Here is a 26,797-nt window from a genome sequence, read left to right as displayed (position 1 = left end):
TACCTGTCAAAAGATGTGAGAGGCGAGATAAATTGGAGTTCTGTGACTGCGTTTGGTCATAGCGCTAAACTAGGATTTAGCATTAGGTAAAGGTAAAGGTACCCCTGCCCGTACGGGCCAGTCTTGCCAGACTCTAGGGTTGTGCGCTCATCTCACTCTATAGGCCAGGAGCCAGCGCTGTCCGCAGACACTTCCGGGTCACGTGGCCAGCGTGACAAGCTGCATCTGGCGAGCCAGCGCAGCACACGGAACGCCGTTTACCTTCCTGCTGGTAAGCGGTCCCTATTTATCTACTTGCACCTGGGGGTGCTTTCGAACTGCTAGGTTGGCAGGCGCTGGGACCGAACGACGGGAGCGCACCCCGCTGCGGGGATTCGAACCGCCGACCATGCGATCGGCAAGTCCTAGGCGCTGAGGTTTTACCCACAGCGCCACCCGCGTCCCTAGGATTTAGCATTGCACGATGCTAAATCATAGTCTCCCCTTTCCTCCTCGTCAGGTGAAGCTGTGAGGAAGAGATTGGAATCGTTCCCGTTTCCCCCTTAACCACAGCTTAGCGTTCTATCCGAACCCAGACAAGCAGTTGTTCGTCTTAACTGCGGTTCATGGAAGTAAGCCAGCGTCAAACTGTGGTTTTGCAAAGTTGGGTTGTTACAGTAAACCGTGGTCAGTCGCAGTTTAGGGTTGAGGTGTAACACTAAACCGCAGCGAAGCGAAAGCGGAACTGAAAGAGTCCTGTCACCTTGATGTGGTCTTGAGGGAGAAGGAGACACAGAAGGTCACGGGTTTTGTATGAAACATCGCAGCAAAGACCTGTGAACATCCATATGTTGTTGGAATCCAACCACATCTGGAAGGTTACCCAGTTCTGCACTAAACAAAAACATAGCATTACGCCCAGTCCAGGCCAGTAGTTTGTGTGTTTCTCACAGAGCTTTAAAAGCCTCTGGTTCCCAGTAGGACCATGCAAGGCAAGTCAGAGTCATCTTGCTGCCGTTCTTCATATTTGTAGCTCCTCAAATAGAAACACCGGGGATACCTGTATTTTTCGCTCTGTAAGACGCACCAGACCACAAGACGCACCTAGTTTTTGGAGGAGGAAAACAAGAAAAATAATATTCTGAATCTCAGAAGCCAGAACAACAAGAGGGATCGCTGCGCAGCGAAAGCAGCGATCCCTCTTGCTGTTCTGGCTTCTGGGATAGCTGCGCAGCCTGCATTCGCTCCATAAGACGCACACACATTTCCCCTTACTTTTTAGGAGGGAAAAAGTGAGTCTTATAGAGCAAAAAATACGGTATCCCTCTGGCATATTGGAAAACGGGTTCTTACGGTTGCTTAATAAGTCTGCTTTACAGGCTCTCAAACATTTGACCTGAGCTTTGATTTCAAAGCAAAGCTGTTTACACAACCTCTCCTCCTTGCGCTTTAATTAAGACAAATTTGCGAAAACTGAGCTGCGAGGTGGCTGAGATCCAAGGTTTTGCCAGCTGACCTTGCAGGGAGACGCTTAGCGTAGAAAGGAGGCAGGCAGATTTAGCCCTCTTGTTCGGCGTTCGAGCATCGGGGAGGAGTATATTTCCCCCCCCCCAATTTTTTTTATTAGTTTTCACAATATTATAAACAAACACACACACACACACACACACACACACACACACAAGACAAACAAACATAAATCATAGCCTTATTGAAAATTACACTTATTAACTTTGTTAAGTGACATCCTTGCTTCCCCTTGGTTGAATTTCATTGCATGTCCTTTTAACGGTTTTCCAAATCCCAGTTCTTATGAAATTTAACTTAAACATGAACATCCTTAAATCTTCACCTTATGGAATTAAACATATTAATTCATCACTTAACATAAATAAAGTCCTAAGCCAATTAAGTATCTGCAAGCTATTTTCAATTAATTTAACTTAACAAATTTAACTAAATAATCATTAAATTTATTCCACTCTATAGCTCAGCAGTAGCCTCGCATGCGGAAGGTCTCTGATTCAGTCCTCTGCACATCTGAGTAAAAAATACAAATACAAAATACACATTAAGGTTTTCAATAAAAATCAAGGTTTGTTTTTAAAAAGCCAAACAGTTAAAAGTATACATTATAAACTCAAATTACGGATTGAAATAAGCATCAACTTTAAATGTCTGGGTAGGTTTGCCTATAGGCACTAAAAAAACACAGTGACGGCACCTGCTTAATGTCAATGGGCGGTGAGTTCCAAAGATTAGGATAGGAGCTGCCACACTAAAAATAATACGCCTTAAGTGTGCTTATTTTGGGATAGATTCTGCCCCGCAGCGCTTTGTGTGGAGCGGCTGAGGGGAACGAGCACATGGCGTTCTGTGGGTTTCGCACGGAAAGAACTTGGAGTTACAAGAAGATTTGCACAGGCCGGTCCTTGCGTCTTCAAAAAAACGCTTTCCAGTTTAACGACCTTCCTATCTCCCTCCGCTGCCTTATTTACCCATATATTACAGGACAGTCACCCTGTCAGTTGTCATGCCAGGATGAAGCGCTGTCAACCATAACAGCGCATTCAGCATCTGAAGTCCAAAGGGATCAAAAATAGTAGGAAAAAATCTTGACTAGACTGAAATCATTGAGAGGCAGCCGGGCCGATTCTTTGGCCTGAGTTAAAGCGATTTGTGGGCCTACATGTTTTCTTCACCAGTTCCCTCCCCACCTTCTCCCCCCAAATTTTTTTGGGGGTGTTATATGCTGGATTCAGGGCACAGGAGGGTGGTGTGCAACTTCCGTTCTCCCTCTCCACCATGAGACCAAGATGGCAACCCACCATGAATTTAAGGAGGCAAACGTGCCAGGGATTTACCCCCATGTTTAAGTCCTAGCTGAAGGACCAGTGTTTTGAGAACTGCATGTCAAGGCTGGACCAACCACAGTCCTCTTTGGTTTCTGTTTTTGGTCACGTTGTTGGCATCCGTCTGTCTCAAAAGACAATGGAGTTCGCCTCCGGGGGTGAAGTCAAACGGCTGCGTTGACAGCACTGAAGTGACTTCTCCAGGGCACAAGCCTGGACAGTGTGTAGGGATGATTATTCTTTATTTATTATTATTTATTATGTTGTTGTTGTTGTTGTTGTTGTTGTTGTTGTTGTTGTTGTTGTTTTATTTATACCCCACCCATCTGGCTGGATTTCCCCAGCTACTTGAAGAAAACCCAATCATCATTTGCTCCGATTCAGCAGTAATCGGTGGGTTTTCGGGGGGGGGGCGGGGCGGCAGAAGTGTTGGATGAGCCGTAAAGGTAAAGGGACCCCTGACCATTAGGTCCAGTCGTGACCGACTCTGGGGTTGCGGCGCTCATCTCGCTTTACTGGCTGAGGGAGCCGGCGTACAGCTTCCGGGTCATGTAGCCAGCATGACTAAGCCGCTTCTGGCGAACCAGAGCAGCTCACGGAAATGCCGTCTACCTTCCCGCCAGAGTGGTACCTAATTATCTACTTGCACTTTGACGCTTTCAAACTGCTAGGTTGGCAGGAGCAGGGACTGAGCAATGGGAGCTCACCCAGTTGCGGGGATTCGAACCGCCGACCTCCTGATCGGCAAGCCCTAGGCTCTGTGGTTTAACCCACAGTGTCACCCGCATCCTCTTGGATGAGCCCTAAACCTCCCTTTTTTACCATTTCTGCAACTGGTTGAATGTCTTGCTCCATTAGGGGGTCATTGCTCCCCCCCCCCTTCCACACCTAAACCTACAAGCTCTAATTTTATCTCTGCCAATTCCTGAGCGGTGAAAGGGAGGTGATGAGGCCAGCAAACGTGTCTTCCCTGCCTATGAATATTTCACCGGCACGATCGCCCAAGGTTACTTAGCGGTAAGACGGACAGCGCTGCCTCCCTGGGAATTTGCGAGATTTTTTAAAAAAGCGAATATTAAACGTTTCCGCGAAGCTGCTCCATTCATTGTCGGGCCGGCGAGTGGTTTTGCTGTTGCCGTGGCAACGGCTACAGTTGCTCGGTGGGGATTTTGAAAAGCTTCCACCCGTTAATTAAGGAGCACTTTTTTGGGGGGGGGGGGGAGAAGAGAGAGAATCCTTTTCAGAGAGAAAGCTCGTAATTTCAGACGCCTTCCCGTAATTATTTGGACACAAAGGTCACCTCTTGTAGGGTGCTTGGAACGGAAGATAAAAGTTTTCTTTTTTTTAAAAAAATGATATTTATTAAAAGTTTTATAGTTACAGAAGAAAAGGAAAAAGAGAGAAAAAACACAAGATATATATATAGAAAAAAGAAGAAAAAGTAAAAAATAGAAAAATTAAAAAATACAGCAAACAGCAAAAAAGAAAACAATACCTCCACCCAACCAGAGAAAAAACACAAACATTTAAAAACATCCTTTTTTCATATCTCTATCCTTCAATGACTTATTTCCTCGACCTCCACTTACCTCCCTTTTTTGTATTCCAGTTAATAATTAAAGGTTTTCAACCTTCTGAGACAATTTTAATTAAAAGATTTGCCCTTCAGTACCAAGAAACAATCCAGTATTATTATTAATAATAATAATAATAATAATAATTTTGTAAGGACTCATTTTGTTTTTCCCCTTTATGTGTACACACGTCTATTTAAAAATAAACTCCGATGGGAAGGTCACTATCCACCTCCTCTGTGTTTGTTTTGGCCTCGGATGCCATTCCACGTTCCTAGAAAAGTTCCCTAGGCCTTTTTAAAAACTCTCAGGGAATGTCGTGGGTGCAAATGCCTTGGACCACCTCCAGCTTGTGCAGAAAGTCCCCTCAAAGGATAGGCTCAAGATCGCTTAAGATTTGGTACCCCCCCTCCCTAACAACTCTCATTTGTTCCTTAGTCCTTGGTAGTAACAGAATTAGAAGTATAGATTTCTTTTTTTTCCATTCCGGGATTTGGTTTGGGAGTTGTAGGCCCTGTGCGTGTAGGAGTAGGGATAGATGGATCTGACCATTGCGGTTTCTCTCAGTTTTTTTGTTTTTCCAGCCTAATTTCAGTTTGCCTTTTTTCCACCTCCGTGTGTGCATTTTTTTTAAGTCCTTGTAAAAAAAAAAAAGTCCATCGGCCTGTGAATGAGCATTGCTTCCCCTGTACAAATCTTTGCATGCAGTTTTCCCATGTATCTTGAGACATACGCACATTTAACTTCAGCACATTCAGCTTTATGCTTTGGGCACCCAAAAAAGTAAATAAAAGGGGGATGGAAAGGGGGCAGGGCATTGGGGGGGAGACTTTGGCAATCCCACCCACCATCAAAGTCAATGTGTTTCGACTAGGCAGAATTCTGGCTCTATGCATTCCCCCCAGAACGCAGCCTCAGCGTACATTGAGAGTCGTGTGTATAATGCATTTTGTACAATTTTTTTACATACGTACCTGCAAACACCATTTAAAGCTCTGGAAACCCTTTAAAAACAAAAACAAAAATCCACCCAACACAATTGCTCTCTGCAAACCACCTCTCTAAAACTCCAACTCTTCTCTGGACTCAAAGGCTGGTGCAAAGGCTTCTGGGATTGCTGTTTTGTGCCATTTTTGCCCCTTTTGTGCAGGTTCGCAGCACAATGTGTGTCGTCACGCATGCCTTGAATGCGCCTGGAGAGTTGTCTGTAACGTTAGATGGAAGTACTGATAGCTATTGTTTTTATTTTTACTCGTATGTTGTTTAATTGATTTCTAAAATATTGATAGATAAAAGTAAAGGTAAAGGACCCCTGGACAGTTAAGTCCATAGAATCATAGAGTTGGAAGAGACCACAAGGGCCATCGAGTCCAACCCCCTGCCAAGCAGGAAACACCATCAGAGCACTCCTGACATATGGTTGTCAAGCCTCTGCTTAAAGACCTCCAAAGAAGGAGACTCCACCACACTCCTTGGCAGCAAATTCCACTGTCGAACAGCTCTTACTGTCAGGAAGTTCTTCCTAATGTTGAGGTGGAATCTTCTTTCTTGTAGTTTGGATCCATTGCTCCGTGTCCGCTTCTCTGGAGCAGCAGAAAACAACCTTTCTCCCTCCTCTATGTGACATCCTTTTATATATTTGAACATGGCTATCATATCCCCCCTTAACCTCCTCTTCTCCAGGCCACACATGCCCAGTTCCCTTAGCCGTTCCTCATAAGGCATCGTTTCCAGGCCTTTGACCATTTTGGTTGCCCTCTTCTGGACATGTTCCAGTTTGTCAGTGTCCTTCTTGAACTGTGGTGCCCAGAACTGGACACAGTACTCCAGGTGAGGTCTGACCAGAAAAAGGCGACCCTGGGGTTGCGGCTCTCATCTCGCTTTCAGACCGAGGGAGCTGGCGTTTGTCCACAGACAGATTTTCGGGTCGTGCGGCCAGCTTCTGGCACAACGGGACTCTGTGATGGAAACCAGAGTGCACAGTAATGCCATGTACCTTCCTACCGCAGCAGTACCTATTTATCTACTTGCACTGGCATGCTTTCGAACTGCTAGGTTGGCAAGAGCTGGGACAGAGCAATGGGAGCTCACCCCGTCGCAGGGATTCGAACCACCGACCTTCTGATCGGCAAGCCCAAGAGGCTCAGTGGTTTAGACCACAGTGCCACCCACGTGATAGCTATTGCATTCTCATTGTCAGTGGACAGCCTGTCTCGTGTCTTGTCGTTGTGTGTGTGTTTTCTGTCCTTTTATTTTAACAAACAAACCTGTTTTCCCCCCTTCCTCGTTAGGTTTGACACTTAAATGGTAAATACTAAAAAGAAGGTGGAATTACGAATGAAATCTAGCAAAACACAGTCTGGGGTTCAGCAGCCCTATGTGAGTCTCTGGCCACCCCGAACCCCTGAACTCAGTCTCTTGGCTAGTGGGTCTTCCTCGCTTAATGGGAGAGAAGGAGGGAAGGCCTTGTGTCAAATGGATGATGTTTGATTCATTTCCTGGCTCTTTCTTCCTGAAGATAAAAAGCTACCCATCTATCTGCTTTCTGCCAATTCAGAACAGGCTCTCAAAAGTAGGAGCCGGTTTGTACGAGACAGGGGTCGGAGGTGTCTGTGTCCATTAGGGAGATGTTTTCTTGCTGGATGATAATAATAATATAATAATTTATTATTTGTACCCCGCACATCTGGCTGGGTTTCCACAGCCACTCTGGGCGGCTGCAGTTTAGTCCGTGCCTCATTGTGAACACGCTCCAGATAGATGCAGTTGTTAGCAGAACGACTGGAATAAAGCAGATGGGAGTCTGGAAAGGAAAGAAGTTGGTACAGTGGTACCTCAGGTTACATACGCTTCAGGTTACAAACTCCGCTAACCCAGAAATATTACCTCGGGTTAAGTACTTTGCTTCAGGATGAGAACAGAAATCGTGCTCCGGCGGCGCAGCAGCAGCAGGAGGCCCCATTAGCTAAAGTGGTGCTTCAGGTTAAGAACAGTTTCACGTTAAGTACGGACCGCCGGAACGAATTAAGTACTTAACACGAGGTACCACTGTATTGCATTACAGAGGTAAACGGAACGAAAAAAAAATCAGTATGAGGAGAAATAAGCAGAAAAGTTGGTCTTCTTTAATCCAGGCCTACAAGGGGGGGGGGGGTTGGGGAATACTCATTGAGAACCACTTTTCCTTCAAATTCCTCCAGCTGTCAAATCTCAGCCATCTTCCTTGCTGACAGCTAGTTCCCAACTGACTAGGTCCTCCAGGCAGTCGGAGTCTGCTGCCATCCATGCCCATAACAGAGTCACACGCTGATGATCTCCGCTATTGTGCTCCCAACAGGATGAGATCATGACAGGACGGCAGGGATTTTCATCTTGCTGAGGTTGTTAATGGTAATCAATAATAACAGTAGCGGTAAATTAATTCACAGGTCGCTTAGTCGCCGACGTGGCTTCTAAGCGGCTTGCAAGTATAAAGCCAATTGCAAAATAACAACGACAACATAATTAAAAGGCACAGCGGAAAAGCACCATTGAAACACTGGAATAAAAACCCACAGTTCAAATGTGCACATGCTAAAAGGGCCATTAAAACTGCACCACAATTGCAAAAAGCCAAGTAAAACAGGAAGTTTAGGTCAGGAGAGCAAACCAACGCTTGTCTTGAACAGGTGTGTCTTCAAGAGCTGGCAGAATGCCAATACTGATGAGGGTCTCATATTTCAGCAGCGAGAACATTCCTTGCTGCTGGGACCACCACTGAGAAAGCCCACCTCCATGTTGCCACATGGCAGTAATCAGCCCACGACAAAACTCGCTGGGTTGTATTTGTTGGTTGTAATGCTCTTACCAGGGAAAGGAAGATAGGGAACCTACTCCAGAGTTGCTATGGGCCTTATATGTAAGTAAAGGTAAAGGGACCCCTGACCATTAGATCCAATCGCGGATGACTCTGGGGTTGTGGCGCTCATCTCGCTTTATTGGCCGAGGGAGCCGGCGCACAGCTTCCAGGTCATGTTGCCAGCATGACTAAACCGCTTCTGGCAAACCACAGCAGCACATGGAAATGCCGTTTACCTTCCCGCCAGAGCGGTACCTATTTATCTACTTGCACTGGCATGCTTTCGAACTGCTAGGTTGCCAGGAGCTGGGACTGAACAACGGGAGCTCACAGCTACTTACATATAAGCTCACAACGGGAGCTTATATGTAAGTAGTAAGTCCTTAAAGCTGGTGTACGTTAAGTCCCTAGAGCATGTATGGGGGGGAAATAGGATTGAGCGAGTGAAGGGGCATGCTTGAGATTTTGAAGGAATCGCAAGTGGTATGGAGGGAGTATTAGTTAGTCAGCTAGCCTTAAAACTTCCTATTTTGATTTAGTGATTGTGAGCACTCCCTGGTGAGATCAGGGGGCTTCAGGGTTGGAGAGGGTGTAAATTTTGCCCTCCTTTTAGCACCTCACCTGGTGGGGCAGAGCTGTAGCAGTGACCCACAGTGGGAGGGGCAAAGTAATAGTGAGGTCAGGGCTGGGGGGGGGGGAATTGGAGGTCATTGTGTCACCCCAAAAGAGGGTAAAAAAAAGATAAAGGACCCCTGGACAGCTACGTCCAGTCAAAGGCGACTATGGGGTTGCGGCACTCATCTCACTTTCAGGCCGAGGGAGAGGGTGTTTATCCACAGACAGTTTTCTGGGTCATGTGGCCAGCAGGACTGAACCGCTACTGGCACGCGGAGGACCGTGACGAGTGCCAGAGTGCACGGAAATGCTGTTTACCTTCCTGCCACAGCGGTACCTATTTATTTACTTGCACTGGTGTGCTTTCGAACTGCTAGGTTGGCAGGAGCTGGGACAGAGCAACAGGAGCTCACCCCATCGCAGGGATTCAAACCGCCTACGTTCCGATCGGCAAGCCCAAAAGGCTCAGTGGTTTAGACCACAGCGCCACCCGCGTCCCTCCCAAAGGAGGACAAAGCAAAGATACGCATAGGATTTCCCTGTGACAATATATATATATATCACACTTATATATGTGCAATATCTGATATTATCATGTGATATATGTGATAACATATGTGTAGAAGGAATTTGGAAGGAAGTAAGATCACCCAGCCCTTCACATACAGAGCTGTCCACTGTATAGCAGGATACGTGCCCATCCCTGTTTAATAACCACCAAGGCCAAATATTTAATTCTACTATAAAAAGCAATGGTGTTTATGACTTGTGAGTCTCAAGGTATTTGCAGGCTAAGCCAGTGTTATTTTCAACCCAGCAGGCTATTAATATGCTGGCAGCATCTTTAAATGTCAGAACGTAAACTTTTTATTTCCACAAGTACCAGCGAGGGTGGGGGGTGGGGGCAGTGTGCTGCTGAGATAATTTGGAGGGCTGGTTAGGCGAGACAAACGTGCAGAGCAGAGGCAAAGGGGTGGATCAAAACCCAGGAGAAAGAAACATCAAGAATTGTGGTGCGAAAGGTCTCGGTCAGATCAGGTCAAGGTACGACAGCATCAGGCTTCTGTTACGGACAGGTGCAGCAGGGTCCTAATAGGGCAATAACTTTCCATCAATCAGTTTGGGTTTTGTGACTGTTTCTAGAATATTGCATATGATCATACGTGGGTACATACTGTAGGAATGGATTTAGGCACTAGGAGAGAATATATTGTTATTGTCCTTCCTTGCTCACATGAGCGAGTACAGTGGTACCTCGGGTTAAGTACTTAATTCATTCCGGAGGTCCGTTCTTAACCTGAAACTGTTCTTAACCTGAAGCACCACTTTAGCTAATGGGGCCTCCTGCTGCCGCTGCGCTGCCGGAGCACGATTTCTGTTCTCATCCTGAGGCAAAGTTCTTAACCCGAGGTACTATTTCTGGGTTAGCGGAGTCTGTAACCTGAAGCGTCTGTAACCTGAAGCGTATGTAACCACTGTAGTGTTTTGTGAAGAAGTAAATGTAGTATTTACTTACAAAATCTATGTCTTGAAGCAAGTGTTACAGTAGCAAAAAGAAGGCAGGTTTATAACAGGGGTACGCAACCTAAGGCCCAGGGGCCGGATCCGGCCCAATCGCCTTCTCAATCCAGCCTGCAGACAGTCCAGGAATCAGTGTGTTTTTACATGAGTAGAATGTTTCCTTTTATTTAAAATGCATCCCTGGGTTATTTATGGGGCCTGCCTGGTATTTTTACACGAGTAGAATGTGTGCTTTTATTTTAAATACATCTCTGGGTTATTTGGGGGGCATAGGAATTGGTTCATTCCCCCCCCCCCAAAAAAAAATATATAGTCCAGCCCACCACATGGTCTGAGGGACGGTGGACCGGCCCACGGCTGAAAAAGGTTGCTGACACCTGGTTTATAACTACTATCTAAGTTACAATAGTACAAAATTCTAAATTCAAAATGGTGTCTGAGCTGCAGAGCTCAGACACGCACGTGTGGTCAGCTTGGAGGGATGATGCGGAAAGAGAGTTTCCAAGACAAGAAGGAGGTATGTAGTGTCACAGTTTCCTGCCATGGCAGACAAAGGAAGTGACCTCACAAGAGTTCTCTCTAGCAAACTTTACAGGAAAGCTCTGCGACCCTCGGCCCCTTCATATGACTATCTGGGAAAACATGGATTGTTGGTTTGACTGCAGTAATGTCCCACACATTGAACGGGTGGGTAGCTGCACATCCGATCTGTAATATACATTCATTCCGTCGGTTTTTGTGTTGATTTTTCGAATTCACCACCCGTACAGTGATTCATGCAAGCATCTTTGCAGACTTTTTGTACATGTGTACAGCACTTGTCATGTGTGAACAGCACTTCCCCTCTTTCTTCACTGTAACATGTGGTTTCATCTCCTTGTTTGAGTCATTTCCCGGGATCTCATTTCCTGGAAGAGAGTGAGCGGGGAAAGGGTCTATTTCACCCAGGTCCAGCGTGTGGGCTTCCCATTGGGGCATCCGATTGGCAGTTGGTCCCTTACCTTTCCCGCCCCGACCTGGCCACAGTGATCCATGCGATGGTCACCTCCAGGCTTGACTACTGTAATTCGCTCTACGCGGGGCTGCCCTTGAAGCTGTCCCAGAAACTCCAGCGGGTGCAGAATGCTGCAGCGAGGCTCCTCACGGGGTCTCTGCCATGGGAGCATATTCACCCAGTGCTTTTCCAGCTGCACTGGCTCCTGGTGGAATACAGGGTCAGATTTAAGATGCTGGTTTTGACCTTTAAAGCCCTTCACGGCCTAGGAACCTGATATCTATGGGACCACCTCTCCCGGTATGCCCCACGGAGAGCCTCAAGGTCCATAAATAGCAATACCCTAGAGGTCCCTAAGGAAGCTTAGCCTCAACCAGAGCCAGGGCCTTTTCAACACTGGCCCCAGCCTGGTGGAACGCTCTGTCTCATGAGACCAGGGACCTGCGGGATCTGATTTTTTTCTGCAGGAATCCTTGATCCCCTTCCCCTCTTTCCTTTCTCCTTTCTCCTTCTGTGATGGAACTCCCATTTGGTGACTTCCCTGGCTTTTTTCTGGCCCACGTTGGACCAGTCTGGATAGTTGGCCTTGGTGAAGACTTGACGTTTTCATCCCCCCAAAAAGTTTTTGATTTGAGTTCCTACTGAAATGAGACTGCATTTTAATGTTGTGTTTTAATCTTGTTTTTAAGTTTTATTTCAATCAATTGTTTTTATACCAGTGTTAGCCGCCCTGAGCCCGGTCTTGGCTGGGGAAGGCAGGGTATAAATAAAATTTAATAATAATAATACTGTGGGATGCTGGTCTAGAAGGACTATTGGTGTGATCCAGCAGTCAGACTCTTCTTAACATCCTTAGGTTCTGTGCTCTGTGTGACTGTGTGCTGGCAAACCACACCACAAAGGCTGTCTTGAGCTCCATGTTGGAAAGTTGGGATGTCGGAAACAAATTCCATAGGGGACAATTCATGCCTAATCTTTTCCCCACCCACTATTTATTCCTCTTCCAGCCAAGCTCTGAAAATGGAAGAAGCAGAGGGTGGCAGTCAATTAGGGAAGGGCATTTGCAAACAGAATTGGCAAAAACCAGGAAAACTTGAGCCTCGCTTGTAAATCTCCCCTCCTGCATTCGCGTTAACTGGCGGATGAATGTTTGGGAAATGCGTTTTTTTTGGGGGGGGGGATACTGCGCAGTCCTGCCCTCACGTAGATGTTTTTGGCAGAATCTTTTCGGACGTCCTCATTTCCAGATCCTCCACATTCGCTTTGCAAAGTGCTCTGGGCCTTGTCTGGGAGGAGAGGCCTGAGAGAAAGAGTTAATATTAGGTCATCTGAGCTGTATGTCTCTGCCAGACAAGATTTGTTCATAGTGATGTTATTCGCTCGCCTACTTCCAAGAGGTTGAAGTGCTAAAACTCTCCCGCCCCGCGAGGCAATCCTGCACTCTTCACGGCTGTGTATCATGAATCTCTGGTGCCTGGGTTTTTTGTGCTGCGTTCAGTACATATCCGGACTTTCTGTGCATTTGCTTAAACTTCTTGCGCTGAAACTCCTTCCTGGTTGTGAAAGTCACTATCCTGAAGCTTGTAGATTTATTTATTTTTTAAGTTTCTAGACCTCATGGGTCTGGAGCAGTGTTCGATTCCTGCATTGCAGGGGGTTGGACTAGATGACCCTTGGGTCCCTTCCAACTTTACTCTGTTCTATTCTATTCTATTCTATTCACCAAAATAATCCCTGGATTTTTCAAGGTGGTGCTGTGGGTTAAACCACAGAGCCTAGGACTTGCTGATCAGAAGGTCGGCGATTTGAATCCCCGCAACGGGGTGAGCTCCCGTTGCTCGGTCCCTGCTCCTGCCAACCTAGCAGTTCAAAAGCACTTCAAAGTGCAAGTAGATAAATAGGTACCACTCTGGTGGGAAGGTAAACGGCGTTTCCGTGCGCTGCTCTGGTTCGCCAGAAGCGGCTTAGTCATGCCGGCCACATGAAACGGAAGCCGTACGCCGGCTCCCTCGGCCAATAAAGTGAGATGAGCGCCGCAACCCCAGAGTCGGCCACGACTGGACCTAATGGTCAGGGGTCCCTTTACCTTTACTTTAAGCTAAGCAAACATATGGAGATACATTAAATCTGCACATTTTCTTCTGATGTCTCCATAGCAGAATTTGTTGCCCCCCCCCAAAAAAGTCTCATTGTGCAGAAGGCCCTTAGCTAAGGCCTGTACCACATGCTTTACATGCAAAAGTTCCCAGGCTCCATTCTTGGCTGGTACAGATAGGACTGTGAGAAAGATTCCTTTCTGCAACTTTCTGGAGTGCTGCTACCAGTCCGTGTCAATACTACTGAGTATGATGGCCTGAGTTAGTAGAAGACAGTGCCTTAACTTCTTTAAAAATTCCAGTGCTGCACAGACAGGGGCTGCCAATGTGGGAACATCCAGAATGTTGGGGACTACAACTCCCATCAGCCCCTGCCAGCATGGGTTGGTGGGAGTTGTAGTCCAAAATTATTTGGAAGGCACCACATTAGATGACACTGTGGGTTAAACCACAGAACCTAGGACTTGCCGATCAGAAGGTCAGTGGTTCGAATCCCCACGAGGGGGTGAGCTCCCGTTGCTTGGTCCCAGCTCCTGCCAACCTAGCAGTTTGAAAGCACGTCAAAGTGCAAGTAGATAAATAGGTACCACTCCGGCGGGAAGGTAAACGGCATTTCCGTGCGCTGCTCTGGTTCACCAGAAGCGGCTTAGTCATGCTGGCCACATGACCCGGAAGCTGTGCACCGGCTCCCTCGGCCAATAAAGCAAGATGAGCGCCGCAACCCCAGAGTCGTCCGCGACTGGACCTAATGGTCAGGGGTCCCTTTACCTTTACCTTACATTGGATATTCCTGTTGTGGAAGGCCAGTGTTGTTTTCAGGCCCCAATCAGGATTGTTCCTTGCTAAGTAGAAATGTGTACTCAAGTTATTTGGGTAGGATAATTCACACACGGGAGAAGGAAAGAAGGGCAAACTCACAAATCAAACAGGCCCTTCCCGGTCCTTGATGCCATAACACAATGGCTCTCTCGACTTTTAGCGCTTAGCAAATTCCTCACCCTCGCAGGCAGTTATCACTGGACCTGTCACATAGCCAAGCTAAATAATTAGCTCATAAGCCAGGCTCGCTCAACTCCTTAAATAATATTTTGTTGTGCAAGTCTTTTGGATTTCTTCTTCTTTTATCAGCAAGGCTAAACAGGGCCTTGCTCTGAACGCGTCGTCGTAGATCTCCTTCTGGAAAACCAAATTCGACACATTGGCCCTTCCCTCGTAAGGAATCCAGCGCCGGGAGAATGAATTCATTGTTAGCATAAGCGATAAATGACTTGCGCATCCTTCCGCTGGTGCCTGAAGGTTCTCCGTGAACAGCATCGTTTTGGCTCCTTCATCCCAGTGACAACGGCCTGCCATAAGTCCCAGACGTGATTTCAGTGCACAAAAATATTTCGACATCATCTTTTCCCCGCCAGCTGGTGTTACTCTCCCAGGCTGATGAGCCTTTTGCCGTTGCAGCCGCAATTCAAGGAAGCATGCCTTTGCAGTTGCCGTCTTTCCCAAACTACTGGCTGGGGCGTTCTCGTTTCCTACACCCCTCCCGTTAGTCTTTCTGCCACCTCATCATCCCACTGGAGAGAGTGCTTGCACTTTCCTTCTTTTTGGGCAGAAAACAGCCCTGCAGATGATGTAACTTGGAATTTTTCCGCCCTCGGCGCTCGCTGCAGACGGCCGATGACCACACCATCCTCACAAGACCCATATGGCGAAATGTTGCGGTCTGCAGATGGGGAAAAAAACACTCACAAACAACAAAGATCTTGGTGTGGGTGTGTCAAAAGAGTCTATACTGACTTTAAAAAATAAATAAAAATCACAAAGATGCCTAAACGCTGCAGGTGGGATGCAACACTTGAAATAAAAATTATGGTGCCAGGATGGAGACCCAGGACCAGAGTGGGAGATCAGAATAGGCCTAGCATGAGATTTATTTTTAGAAGTAGAAGAAATTCAGAAAGAGGCAGCCAGAATGATGGAGTGACATTTGTTAAAACGTATGTGAATTCGGTATTTGGTGCCTTTCTTTAGGATGCTGGCACTCATTCTGTCTGTTTAAGTATTTGGCTTGAGTGGTACATGCCCTGGTTATCTCCCGCTTGGACTACTGCAATGCGCTCTACGTGGGGCTACCTTTGAAGGTGACCCGGAAACTACAACTAATCCAGAATGCGGCAGCTAGACTGGTGACTGGGAACGGCCGCCAAGACCACATAGCACCGGTCCTGAAATACCTACCTTGGCTCGCAGTACATTTCGAAGCACAATTCAAAGTGTTGGTGCTGACCTTTAAAGCCCCAAATAGCCTCCGCCCAGTAGACCAGAAGGAGCATCTCCACCCCCATCGTTCAGCCCAGACATTGAGGTCCAGCTCCGAGGGCCTTCTGGTGGTTCCCTCCCTGCGAGAAGTGAGGTTACAGGGAACCAGCAGAGGGCCTTTTCAGTGGTGGCACCCGCCCTGTAGAATGCCCTCCCATCATATGGCAAGGCAATAAGTAACTATCTGACTTTTAGAAGACATCTGAAGGCAACCCTGTTTAGGGAAGTTTTGAATGTTTGATGTTTTATTGTGTTTTTAATATTCTGTTGGGAGCTGCCCAGAGCGGCTGGGTAATAATAATAATAATAATAATAATAATAATAATAATAATTTATTAATGTATGTCGGAAGCCACCCAGAGTGGCTGGGGAAACCTATTCAGATGTGTGGGATACGAATATAATCATCATCATCATCATCATCCGCTTTTCAGTCTCTGGTTTTAGCTGACAGAATGTGGAACTAGTCCTTAGCTACATGTTTTTTAAACATTTTGTGCGGATACTTATTGGGACCTCTGAAGGATTTCTGAAAACGCTGGAATTCGTGGACATCCCATGAAGCTGATTATTGGAAGAGTCAGGGCAGACATCTCAGAAAGAGAGAGACACAAATTTTGAACACATTTCATCCCAAAGCATGCATTTATGCCGGAATGTGCATTTTTGTTTGCATTTAAAACTAAAATACACTGTTGTTGTTGTTGTTCACACTTCCCTGTGATTTCTACTTTTTGTGTGTGTGCTTTTTGCTGAGGACGGCATTGCAAAATTCACAGCATTGTTAAAACCAATGGGTAGCAGTACCCTGATCTGCATATCAGTCTGGGAAGTACAAAATAGGTGGATTTGCTTAAAAATGTGGGCTGAACAACCTCCTCCGACATCCCTAACCAAGTGGGATGACCCCCCCGACCTCTTAATCACATGCAACTCTCTAGCCAGCGTGAGGGCATATTCTTGCAGACAATTTTCCCTAGACCTCCCCGTCTTCAGCACATCTGTTGTATTAACAGCTCAGGAGAGCACGTCCGATGGGGGGGTCAGCCGCGAGGTCATCTTCTAATGCAGCGAACCCTCTTGCCCCATGTGCATTAACAAGGAAGGGGGGTTTTTTGGTTGCCCATTAAATAATGCATGCAGGTGGAAACTGAGTTTTGAAATGCTTGTCAAATATTCATGGGGTTAAGCAGGGTAGTGGCGGAATCAATGGGGTCGAGGGAGGGGGAATGAAAACAATAAATAAAGCGGTCCGATTCATAATCCATTGTAAATCTCAGCCCGTGAGGACGAATTGTTGGGGCCGGGAGGCGTCCGCCAGAAAATTTAAGAGGGGGGTGGAAATATGAACAAGGGAGGGGTTAGCATGGAGAGAATGAGTAGAGGGACTCCTTTGTTTTATTTTCATTTATTTTCTAATGTTTTATTATCATTTGGTATGTGCTGGAAGCCACACAGAGTGGCTGGGGCAACCCAGCTACATGGGCAGGGTACAATTATTATTATTATTATTATTATTATTATTATTATTATTATTATCATCATTATCATTAGTGTTATTATTAATGCTCTGCTCTTCTACTTAGTAAGTACCCACAGCAGCTTACAGTAGAAATAACAATACAATAAATAATCATCTTCTTCTTTGGCGATCCCTCATAGCCGAGTAAGATTGTCTTCCATAAACACGGTTTTAACAATGAGTCCATAAGTGACTGTGGAGGCCAATTCTGGATCCACACGTCCTTCCACAGGGGGGACACTGGTTTCCACATGGGAGTTTATCACGGTGAGGATTTGCCATGCGTGTCTTCCTCTTAGCACGTTTCTCCCTTGCGTCCTGAGTTCGAGTGTCTTCAAAGCCCATGACACTTTGGTAAAGGCTGTTCTCCAACTGGAGCGCTCGCAGGCCAGTGTTTCCCAATTGTTGGTGTTTATACGACATTTTTAAAAAATTGCCTTGATACAGTCTTTAAACCGTTTTTGTTGACCACCAGCATTACGCTTTCCATTTTTAAGTTTGGAATAGAGTAGCTAAGTTTGGGCGGGTCACATTTTGGCGCTTCTGCGCATGCGCACGACATGGTTTTAACAATCTGCGCATGCGCATGTAGTGAAACCCGGAAGTAACACGCTCCATTACTTCCGGGTTGCCGCGGAGTGCAACCCAAATTTGCCTAACCCAAAGTGTATTCATCCCGAGGTATGACTGTATTTCTGTTCTCCGCTAAACCGAGATCAACCAAGGCCACCTCACTCGAAAAGCCCTGCAGGTTGACTTGTGTTAAGTTGTGTGCAATAATGGAGATCATCCAGCCCCCAGATATGCTGGGGCTACCCAAGTTCGGTCACAAGCTATCTTGCTCCAGAAAGCACATTGCGGGGAGTCAGCTGCCATCCTACGAACCTCTTTTATCTCCCTCTTGTCTCTTTGAAACCAGGCTCTCTGTGACCCTCCGGTCTTTTGAACTTAACCACACTTTCTCATCTCGTAACCTACGTTCCCCCAAACTTTCCCAGCCAGTCGTTGCGCTAATCGCACTGACAGACGACGTCTAGCAGCAGAGAAGAAATCGTGGCGGCAGCAGCAGCTGGAGAGATGGTTTCCTAGAATGACGTGGCCGGGCACACACTCGTGATGAGTGCAGAAAGATTTTTCCTTCGTTCTGCAAGGCTGCCTTATGTCAGGGATGCGTCAGCCGGGTGTGAACGACATACGCACCCCGCCTCTCGTTTTAGCAAAACAAAACGCGAGGACTGTCTTGGGGGAGCAGGCCCCAGGTCCGTCGTCTCCAGCATTTGAACTTGTGGTGCTGACCAGCGTAATTCTCCTTAGAAGTTCACCTGCAGGACCCGAAGGAGATGGCCCCAGGATCTGATACTTGGGAGTGTGCTGCCTCTGAATATCTGAAGGTCTGTCCTCACACTATTAATATTCACCTTAGAGGTCCTGGGCCCTAAGGAAGTCAGATTAGCCTCAACCAGAGCCAGGGCCTTTTCAACACTGGCTCCGGCCTGGTGAAACGCTCTGTCTCATGAGACCAGGGCCCTGCGGGATCTGATTTCTTTCCACAGGGCCTGTAAGACAGAGTTGTTCTGCCTGGCCTTTGGCTTGGAATCAGTTTGATTCCCTCCTCCTTTTTCTTTTTTCCTTTCTCCTTCTGTGTTGGAACTCCTATTTGTGGACTTCCCTGGCTTTTTTCTGGACCAGTCTGGATAGTTAGCCTTGGTGAAGACTTGACGTTTTTATCCCCCAAAAAGTTTTTGAGTTTCCACTGAAATGAGGCTGCATTTTAATGTTTTAATGTTGTATTTTAATCTTATTTTTTAAGCTGTAGTTCAATCAGTTGTTTTTATATTTGGTGTTAGCCGCCCTGAGACCGGTCTTGGTTGGGGAGGGCAGGGTATAAATAATAATAATGATAATGATAATGATTATTATTATTATTATTATTATTATTATTATTATTATTTAAATGGACTCCAAATCAACCTCACTTCCACAAGCTGAATTGGCTGTTATGTGATTGAATCCCAACCCACAAATAGCGACATCCTAGAAATCATAGAATTGTAGAATTGGAAGGGACCCCAAGGGTCATCTAGTCCAACCCCCTGCAATGCAGGAATCTCATCTAAAGTATCCCTGACAGATGACCATCCAAACTCTGCTTAAAAACCTCCAAGGAAGGAGAGTCCGCAACCTCCGGAGGAAGACCATTCCACTGTCGAACTGCTCCGACTGTCAGAAACTTCTTCCTCATGTTTTATAGGAATCTCCTTTCTTGTAACTTGAAGCCATGGGTTCGAGTCCTACCCTCCAGAGCAGGAGAAAACAAGCTTGCTGCATCTTCCATGTGACATCACCAAATCACTTCCAATACGCTGCTTTGTGCACCAAAGTGCCACAGAATCTTAAAAAGGAGAGATGGAACCTTTTGCTTCAGAATTACATTTCCATTCAAATGAAAATAGGAGTTGTGTTAATAGAATAGGTCACATGGCCAATAGGGCTTTTCTCTCCCCTCCTGTCCTAGGCAGCCCCTGTGGCCCCTAAAAACTCACTTGAGAGTTAAGGGACCCTCCATAACAGAGCAGGATGCAGTGCTGCAGAATGTAGATGTAGAATAACTCACTGCAAGCAGAAACCTAGGGTGTCAGGGAAGGTCGGAACGCTGTCTCCATGATGCTACTCTTTTCCATTCAATGATGCTATTGTAGAGTAGAGCTTGCAGGCGCAGCCGTCTCTTCAGTCATGGGTCCCCAGTTGTTGTTCGACTACAGTTCCCATCCTCCCTGACCATTGGCTAATCTGGATGGCGCTCATGGGAGCTGCAGTCCCTGCAACGCATGGTTCCAGTGTGGTGTAGTGGTTAAGAGCGGTAGTCTCGTAATCTGGGGAACCGGGTTCGTGTCTCCGCTCCTCCACATGCAGCTGCTGGGTGACCTTGGGCCAGTCATGCTTCTCTGAAGTCTCTCAGCCCCACTCACCTCACAGAGTGTTTGTTGTGGGGGAGGAAGGGAAAGGGGAATGTGAGCCGCTTTGAGACTCCTGAAGAGGAGTGAAAGGCGGGATATCAAATCCAAACTCTTCTTCTTCTTCTTCTTCTTCTTCTTCTTCCAGCACCTGCAATCTGAAATCCTGCATCCCAGCAAGAGCTGTGGTTCTAATAATAATAATAATAATAATAATAATAATAATAATAATAATAATAATAATAATTTATTATTTATAAACCGCCCATCTGGCTGGGCTTCCCCAGCCACTTTGGGCGGCTTCCAACAAAGATTAAAAATACATTAAAATATCACACATTAAAAACCTCCCTAAACAGGGCTGCCTTCAGATGTCTTCTGAATGTCAGGTAGTTGTTTATCTCTTTGACATCTGATGGGAGGGCGTTCCACAGGGCGGGCACCACCACCGAGAAGGCCCTCTGCCTGGTTCCCTGTAACTTGGCTTCTCGCAGCGAGGGAACCGCCAGAAGGCCGTCGGTGCTGGACCTCAGTGTCCAGGCACAACGATGGGGGTGGAGACGCTCCTTCAGATATACTGGACCGAGGCCATATGAGTTTCCTGGTCACGTTTCCCACCTATGAAATAGAAGGCTTCAGAAAACAACATTGCTGCTAGGTGAACCTAGCCCCCTCCTGATATTTTGGACTACAACTCCCATCAGCCCCAGCCAGCAAAGTCATGTGGCGATGGGCTAATGTCTGGAGCGAGCTTCTCATTGCGCTCGGTCTTCGCTTCACTGAGCGTGTGTTTGTGGCTATCCCTGCCGCCTTAATTTATGTATCATCTGACTCCCTTAGATCCTTTATTTATGGTTTCCATAATGGGAGGCTTTGTTTTCGTCGTTTTATTTTGTGTGTGCGCCTTTTGAAAGCCCCTTTAATGTGGGATGTGGTGTGCCTCCCCCCAAAAATGCAAGAAAGCACCGCTCCCCCAATTAAGGAACAGGCTAAACAAAAACCTTCCGACGTAAACGTTGACCTTTCAACACCTCCAAACTGCAACCAGTGTGGCAGATAATTAAAATACGTTCTGGGGTGCTGATTGGATCTGGCAGCAAGTTCGCTCCACGCGCAACAGATATTTTCCCAATGAATGTGGGCAAATGTGACTTCAGTAAACATGGATGATTCTTAAGGATTTGCTTTGTGCGTTCAGCCTTGGCCAATCCTCCACTTTTCCACATCAGTCTCCCCCTGTCTTCAGGGCACATGGGGCATCTCGACAGGACCACAGGGGGATGCTGTTGTAAATAAAAAATGCCCTTTTCCCTTATGGGGTATCCAAGAGGCCATATAGAGTCCTTACATAGGTTCCCTATTGGTAGGAGAAAATGACAGAGGCCAACCAGAGAATATTGAGAAGCAGAGCAGCTAGTAAGCTTGATCTTTATTGATCTGTTGCAACAGGGTGCTCCCCTCACATGCAGGAAAGGAGGAGGAACCCAGAACAATGGCGCGCAAGGCCTTATATAGACTTTTGAAATTGCCACCCTGTAGATCAAGACCACCCCCAGAAACATCATACATACATCACAGAAGGGGTGTAACCCAAGACCACCCCCCAGATACATCACACCTACATCACAGAAAAGGCAGTCTAAAACAGAAAATTTGAATGTTGTTTTTCTCCTGTCTGGCAGGTTACTTGATTGGATTGCCTGGGTAGCCTGGCCATTCTTTTGTAATGATAAATACTTAGTTCCTGGGCCATGTCACAGGCTAACACCCTATTCAAACACAGACATGCCCTTAAGACAGGATTTGTGAAGGAAAAGACAATGGGGAGGCTTTCCCACTTTGACCTTGCAGAGAAAACATTGGCTCAGTTTAGGAATCAAAATGGTTCCAGGTTGGTCTTCCTGTGCTGATCTATGTACGTGCGGTTATGAACATTACCATATATCTTAAGACCAGAAAATTCCTATCACAATGCACCGACTAAGCATGCAGAAGCCAGATTGTTGATGAAAAAAGTAGTTTCAGAGTAGTTTTTACAGTTATATCAAAAATTACTGATTTGGTTATACTAGTAGAAATACATAGACAGATAATTATGAAATTCTTGTGAGGTTTAATAAGTTGACTGTTTATATTTGAACAGCTTTTCTGCTGTGCTTTATCAGAAGGAGAAAAATAATCCTTTCCTTAAAAACAATTTATTTAACTAAAACAATAATGTTATAGTATTATGTATCCATGTCTGTTAACTGATTTGTTTAAACGATTAAAAAAACAAAACTTAGACTGAGTTTTAGCACACATAAAAAACTTAAAACAAACCCTTATTTCCTGATGAGCAGCCTTTGGACTATAATGTAACTTAAATAGAAAACTCTCTTTAGAAAGATTCTTCCTCCAAAAGCTTTTTATTTTAAAAATCCAATTTAAATTTAAAAAATCTGTTGGTTGTTGTTTTTTTAAAATCATTGATTTTTATCCACCCGGATTAGAGGCAAGTTTCGTGGTGACACAAGACAGAGCCTTTTCTGTGGCTGCTCCCAGATTGCGGAATTCCCTCCCAAGAAAGGTTAGATTGGCTCCCTCCTTGTTCTCGTCCACCAGGAGATCAAAACCTTTGTATTCGACACATCTTTGAAAATTTTGGGTGCTGGACTGCTGTCAGGGTGATCTCTGATGCTGGTTCTTGGTGTGTTTCAAAGTATTGTGGCTACTGCTTGTAACTGGTTTGTTTTTATTTCTTTGTATTTTATAACAATGTTTTTTTTAAAAATTATGCCGGCCACTTTGAATCCCACCTTAGGAGAAAGCCACCGAATAAATACATTAACTTAATAATTATTAATAATAAGACGTTATTAAATTGGGAGATGCTGACAGAATTGCATCTCCCTCCGGAAGAGACCCCTGTCAAAAAGCCCTGAGCACAGATGCATGGGAAGCTGCCCTCTAATGTCATTATTATTATATTTTATTAAATTTTCAAATGTTTAACATACACACTTCAATGTTGTTGTTTAGTCGTGTCCGACTCTTCGTGACCCCCTGGACCAGAGCACGCCAGGCACTCCTGTCTTCCACTGCCTCCCGCAGTTTGGTCAAACTCACGCTGGTAGCTTCGAGAACACTGTCCAACCATCTCGTCCTCTGTCGTCCCCTTCTCCTTGTGCCCTCCATCTTTCCCAACATCAGGGTCTTTTCCAGGGAGTCTTCTCTTCTCATGAGGTGGCCAAAGTATTGGAGCCTCAGCTTCAGGATCTGTCCTTCCAGTGAGCACTCAGGGCTGATTTCCTTCAGAATGGAGAGGTTTGATCTTCTTGCAGTCCATGGGACTCTCAAGAGTCTCCTCCAGCAACATAATTCAAAAGCATCCATTCTTCAGCGATCAGCCTTCTTTATGGTCCAGCTCTCACTTCCCTACATCACTACTGGGAAAACCATGGCTTTAACTATACGGACCTTTGTCGGCAAGGTGATGTCTCTGCTTTTTAAGATGCTGTCTAGGTTTGTCATTGCTTTTCTCCCAAGAACACACTTCAGTACAAAGTAATTGTTTTCCTTTCCTTTTGTCGACTTCCCATTCCGTTTTCCGCGGTGTTTTTATTTCTTCCCCCTCTGCTGCACACTATCTTCCCTTTCTTATATCATAACAACAATATAATAATCTCCAATTCCTCCTGTTGCTCAGAGTTCAAATCTTGCTCGCGAGTGCATCATTCGATAACATTTCTTTAAGTGATCCGAAAAAGGCTTCCATTCTTCCACAAAACAATCGTCATTAGTTTCTCTTATTTTGGCTGTTAACTTTGCCATTTCGGCATAGCCCCATCGCCTTGCTTATCCATTCCTTTAGTGGGAACCTCGTTCCATTGTTGTGCATAAAAAATCCTAGCTGTTACATACCTAAACAGCTGAACCATCGCTTTTTTTAGAACAGGTAGCTGCCTTCTGTTGAATCAGGCATTTGGTCCATCTGGTTCTGCGATGCCTACCATCTTGACAACAAACCTCCAGGGTTTCAGAGAGGAGCTTTTCATAATCTTACCTGGACGTTCTGTATGCAAAGCAGATGTTCTATCACTAAGCTCTACCGCCCTTTCCCCAGATAGCGGCTTTCAATCAGAGTAGACAGTTCTGGGTTAGATTAATCAACGACTTGGTGCAATAGCGCATAGGTTCACAAAGGATGCAGTTCTTTTTTTGTTCATAGGTGTTGCTCTCAATTTCCTATTTAATTCAGATGTGAGGGGATATTAAATCCTAGCTCCCTGAAGGCATTGATGCATCTTAGCTACTCAAGCACAGAAATTAGATTTGGCCAGCCAGCCATGGCATGGCTAAACTGAGAGACCTGTGCGCTGCACATTTTTGCGGAGTGTGTGTGGGGGGGTGAGGGATAAGGCAAAAATGACTACAAACCCCACCTGTCGGTTTGCCCAGTGACAAATCGTAGCTGTGTGCAACCATTTCCTCTTTACATCTTAACAACTTGGCAAATGCAAGGCCATCTTAAGCATTTGCCGTGGTTTCCCAGAGTTGCTGACCTTTTTTTAGAAGAGTTTTATCACTACCCGAAGGAGTCTCAAAGCGGCTAACATTCTCTTTTCCCTTCCTCCCCCACAACAAACACTCTGTGAGGTGAGTGGGGCTGAGAGACTTCAGAGAAGTGTGACTGGCCCAAGGTCACCCAGCAGCTGCATGTGGAGGAGCAGGGAAGCGAACCCCGTTCACCAGATTACAAGTCCACCGCTCTTAACCACTACACCACACTCGCTCCCAGTGGAGGAGGCAGGCAGCGGCTGGAGGGCAGCTCCTCCAGTGGGGAAGACGCGGAGGCTGGACGTGGCGGCTCCCGGCTCAACTGGCCGCTTCGTGCCGCGGTGGGCACGGCAGGTAGAGGCTCTGGGCACGGCATGGCGGAGGCGGGCGAGGGTGGCGATCTGATGCTAGGAGGCGCCGCGTCCAGCCTCTCCTCTTCCCTGGCGCCCTCCAGAACTTGCCGCCTGTCTCCCTGCGCCATTGGCCTCTATGGATAAGACACCCCTGGGCAAATGCTCTTTTCAAGGAGTCGCCCATTCCCGAAAGTTACAGGTATTATTATCACAAATATTAATAAGTGGGACACTGCGAAATTGGCAGTGTGGGGTGTCTCTCATGGGTAATCCAGCACTGCCCGATCGTTCTGACTCAATAAACACACAAGACGTAACCGGCTGTATGTTTGAAAAAATAGAATCATAGAATTGGAAGAGACCACAAGGACCATCGAGTCCAACCCCCTGCCAAGCAGGAAACACCATCAGAGCACTCCTGACATATGGTTGTCAAGCCTCTGCTTAAAGACCTCCAAAGAAGGAGACTCCACCACACTCCTTGGCAGCAAATTCCACTGTCAAACAGCTCTTACTGTCAGGAAGTTCTTCCTAATGTTTAGGTGGAATCTTCTTTCTTGTAGTTTGGATCCATTGCTCCGTGTCCGCTTCTCTGGAGCAGCAGAAAACAACCTTTCTCCCTCCTCTATGTGACATCCTTTTATATAGTATAGATCCATTTATATAATATAGATATAATACTATATACACACACACACACACACACACACACACACACTATTCATTGTATTTCACAGAGTCTAAGACAAGGATTTCCAGAATATTAGCCTTGTTTCACCGTCTTGGGCTTCATCTGTAGTACAAACTCATATATGATATCACAGGACAGTGGATCTTATAGCATAGTAGTAGAAATCCTTGTCTTAGACTCTGTGAAAGGATTCTGTGGAACTGCAACAACCTTTCGTGTGCACTGTCTACGAACAGACAGGTGGAATAGACGCTTTCACATATATGGACCTTATGCATAAACTGATTAGAGAATGAACTGAGCCACTGGGTCTTCTAGTTTTTTCATTCAACTTTATGAGCTTCTTTAGTTGAAATCTACAATTCAATACAATGAATAGTATATATTATTTTTTCAAACGTACAGCCAGTTATGTCTTGTGTGTTTATTGAATGTGTTTCACATAAGCAGAGGTTTGTTGTCGTTTTGCAATCATTCTTACTCAGCATAAGCCAGCTTACTAGGTTTCCATGGAAAAGATAATCTCTCCCTGATGATGGGTTTTGTCAGATTGTGTGAACAGCTACCCTTCCCCAAGAATTCATGCAAAACGGGCTCATGTACAGTACTTTCCTCATGTTCCCCTCATGCGCCAGGGGCTCTCCTGTGTTTCCTTGTTGGAGAACGTGGCCGAAAGCAAACAAACCCAGCTGTTGGGTAAAATACAACATTGGTTTAAAAGGCGCTTTGGCTGTGTAAACAGGTGTCACCGGAAAGTACGCATGTTTGCATTCCGTTTTGGGAGTAAGACGCAGCAGGATTGGCTGTGTGGCTTCGGCAAGGAGCGGACGGCTCTTTTCTAGAGCCAAGTCACAATCTTCTAGCCCCCAGCAGAGCCCCCAATCCCAATACTCTGAACATGGATCTCAAGCGCAATTTCCATAACACCCCTCAGTTCTCTGGCTTTGCACCCCAGG

At 46.0% G+C, this 26,797-nt stretch overlaps 1 protein-coding gene across 2 annotated transcripts in view; it reads left to right on the top strand.

The window, feature by feature from the left end:
• The window catches only part of GAB2 (GRB2 associated binding protein 2), a 143,797-nt gene that overhangs the window by 29,575 nt on the left and 87,425 nt on the right, over positions 1-26,797 (top strand). The window contains exon 1 of one of the 2 annotated variants that reach the window (XM_083436465.1): positions 3,677-3,848. The exons of the other annotated variant lie outside the window; for it this stretch is intronic. The gene's annotated coding sequence lies outside the window, so the exon portion shown is untranslated. Of the gene's footprint in view, positions 1-3,676; positions 3,849-26,797 lie in introns of those variants that run through there. 2 annotated transcript variants of the gene reach the window in all.

This window comes from Podarcis tiliguerta, assembly GCF_965153285.1.
Source record: "Podarcis tiliguerta genome assembly, chromosome: 4".
In the NCBI taxonomy this organism is placed as follows: Eukaryota; Metazoa; Chordata; class Lepidosauria; order Squamata; family Lacertidae; genus Podarcis; species Podarcis tiliguerta.
The sequence above is the reverse complement of the archived record's forward strand: the minus strand, read 5'-3'. Positions and strand labels throughout refer to the sequence as shown.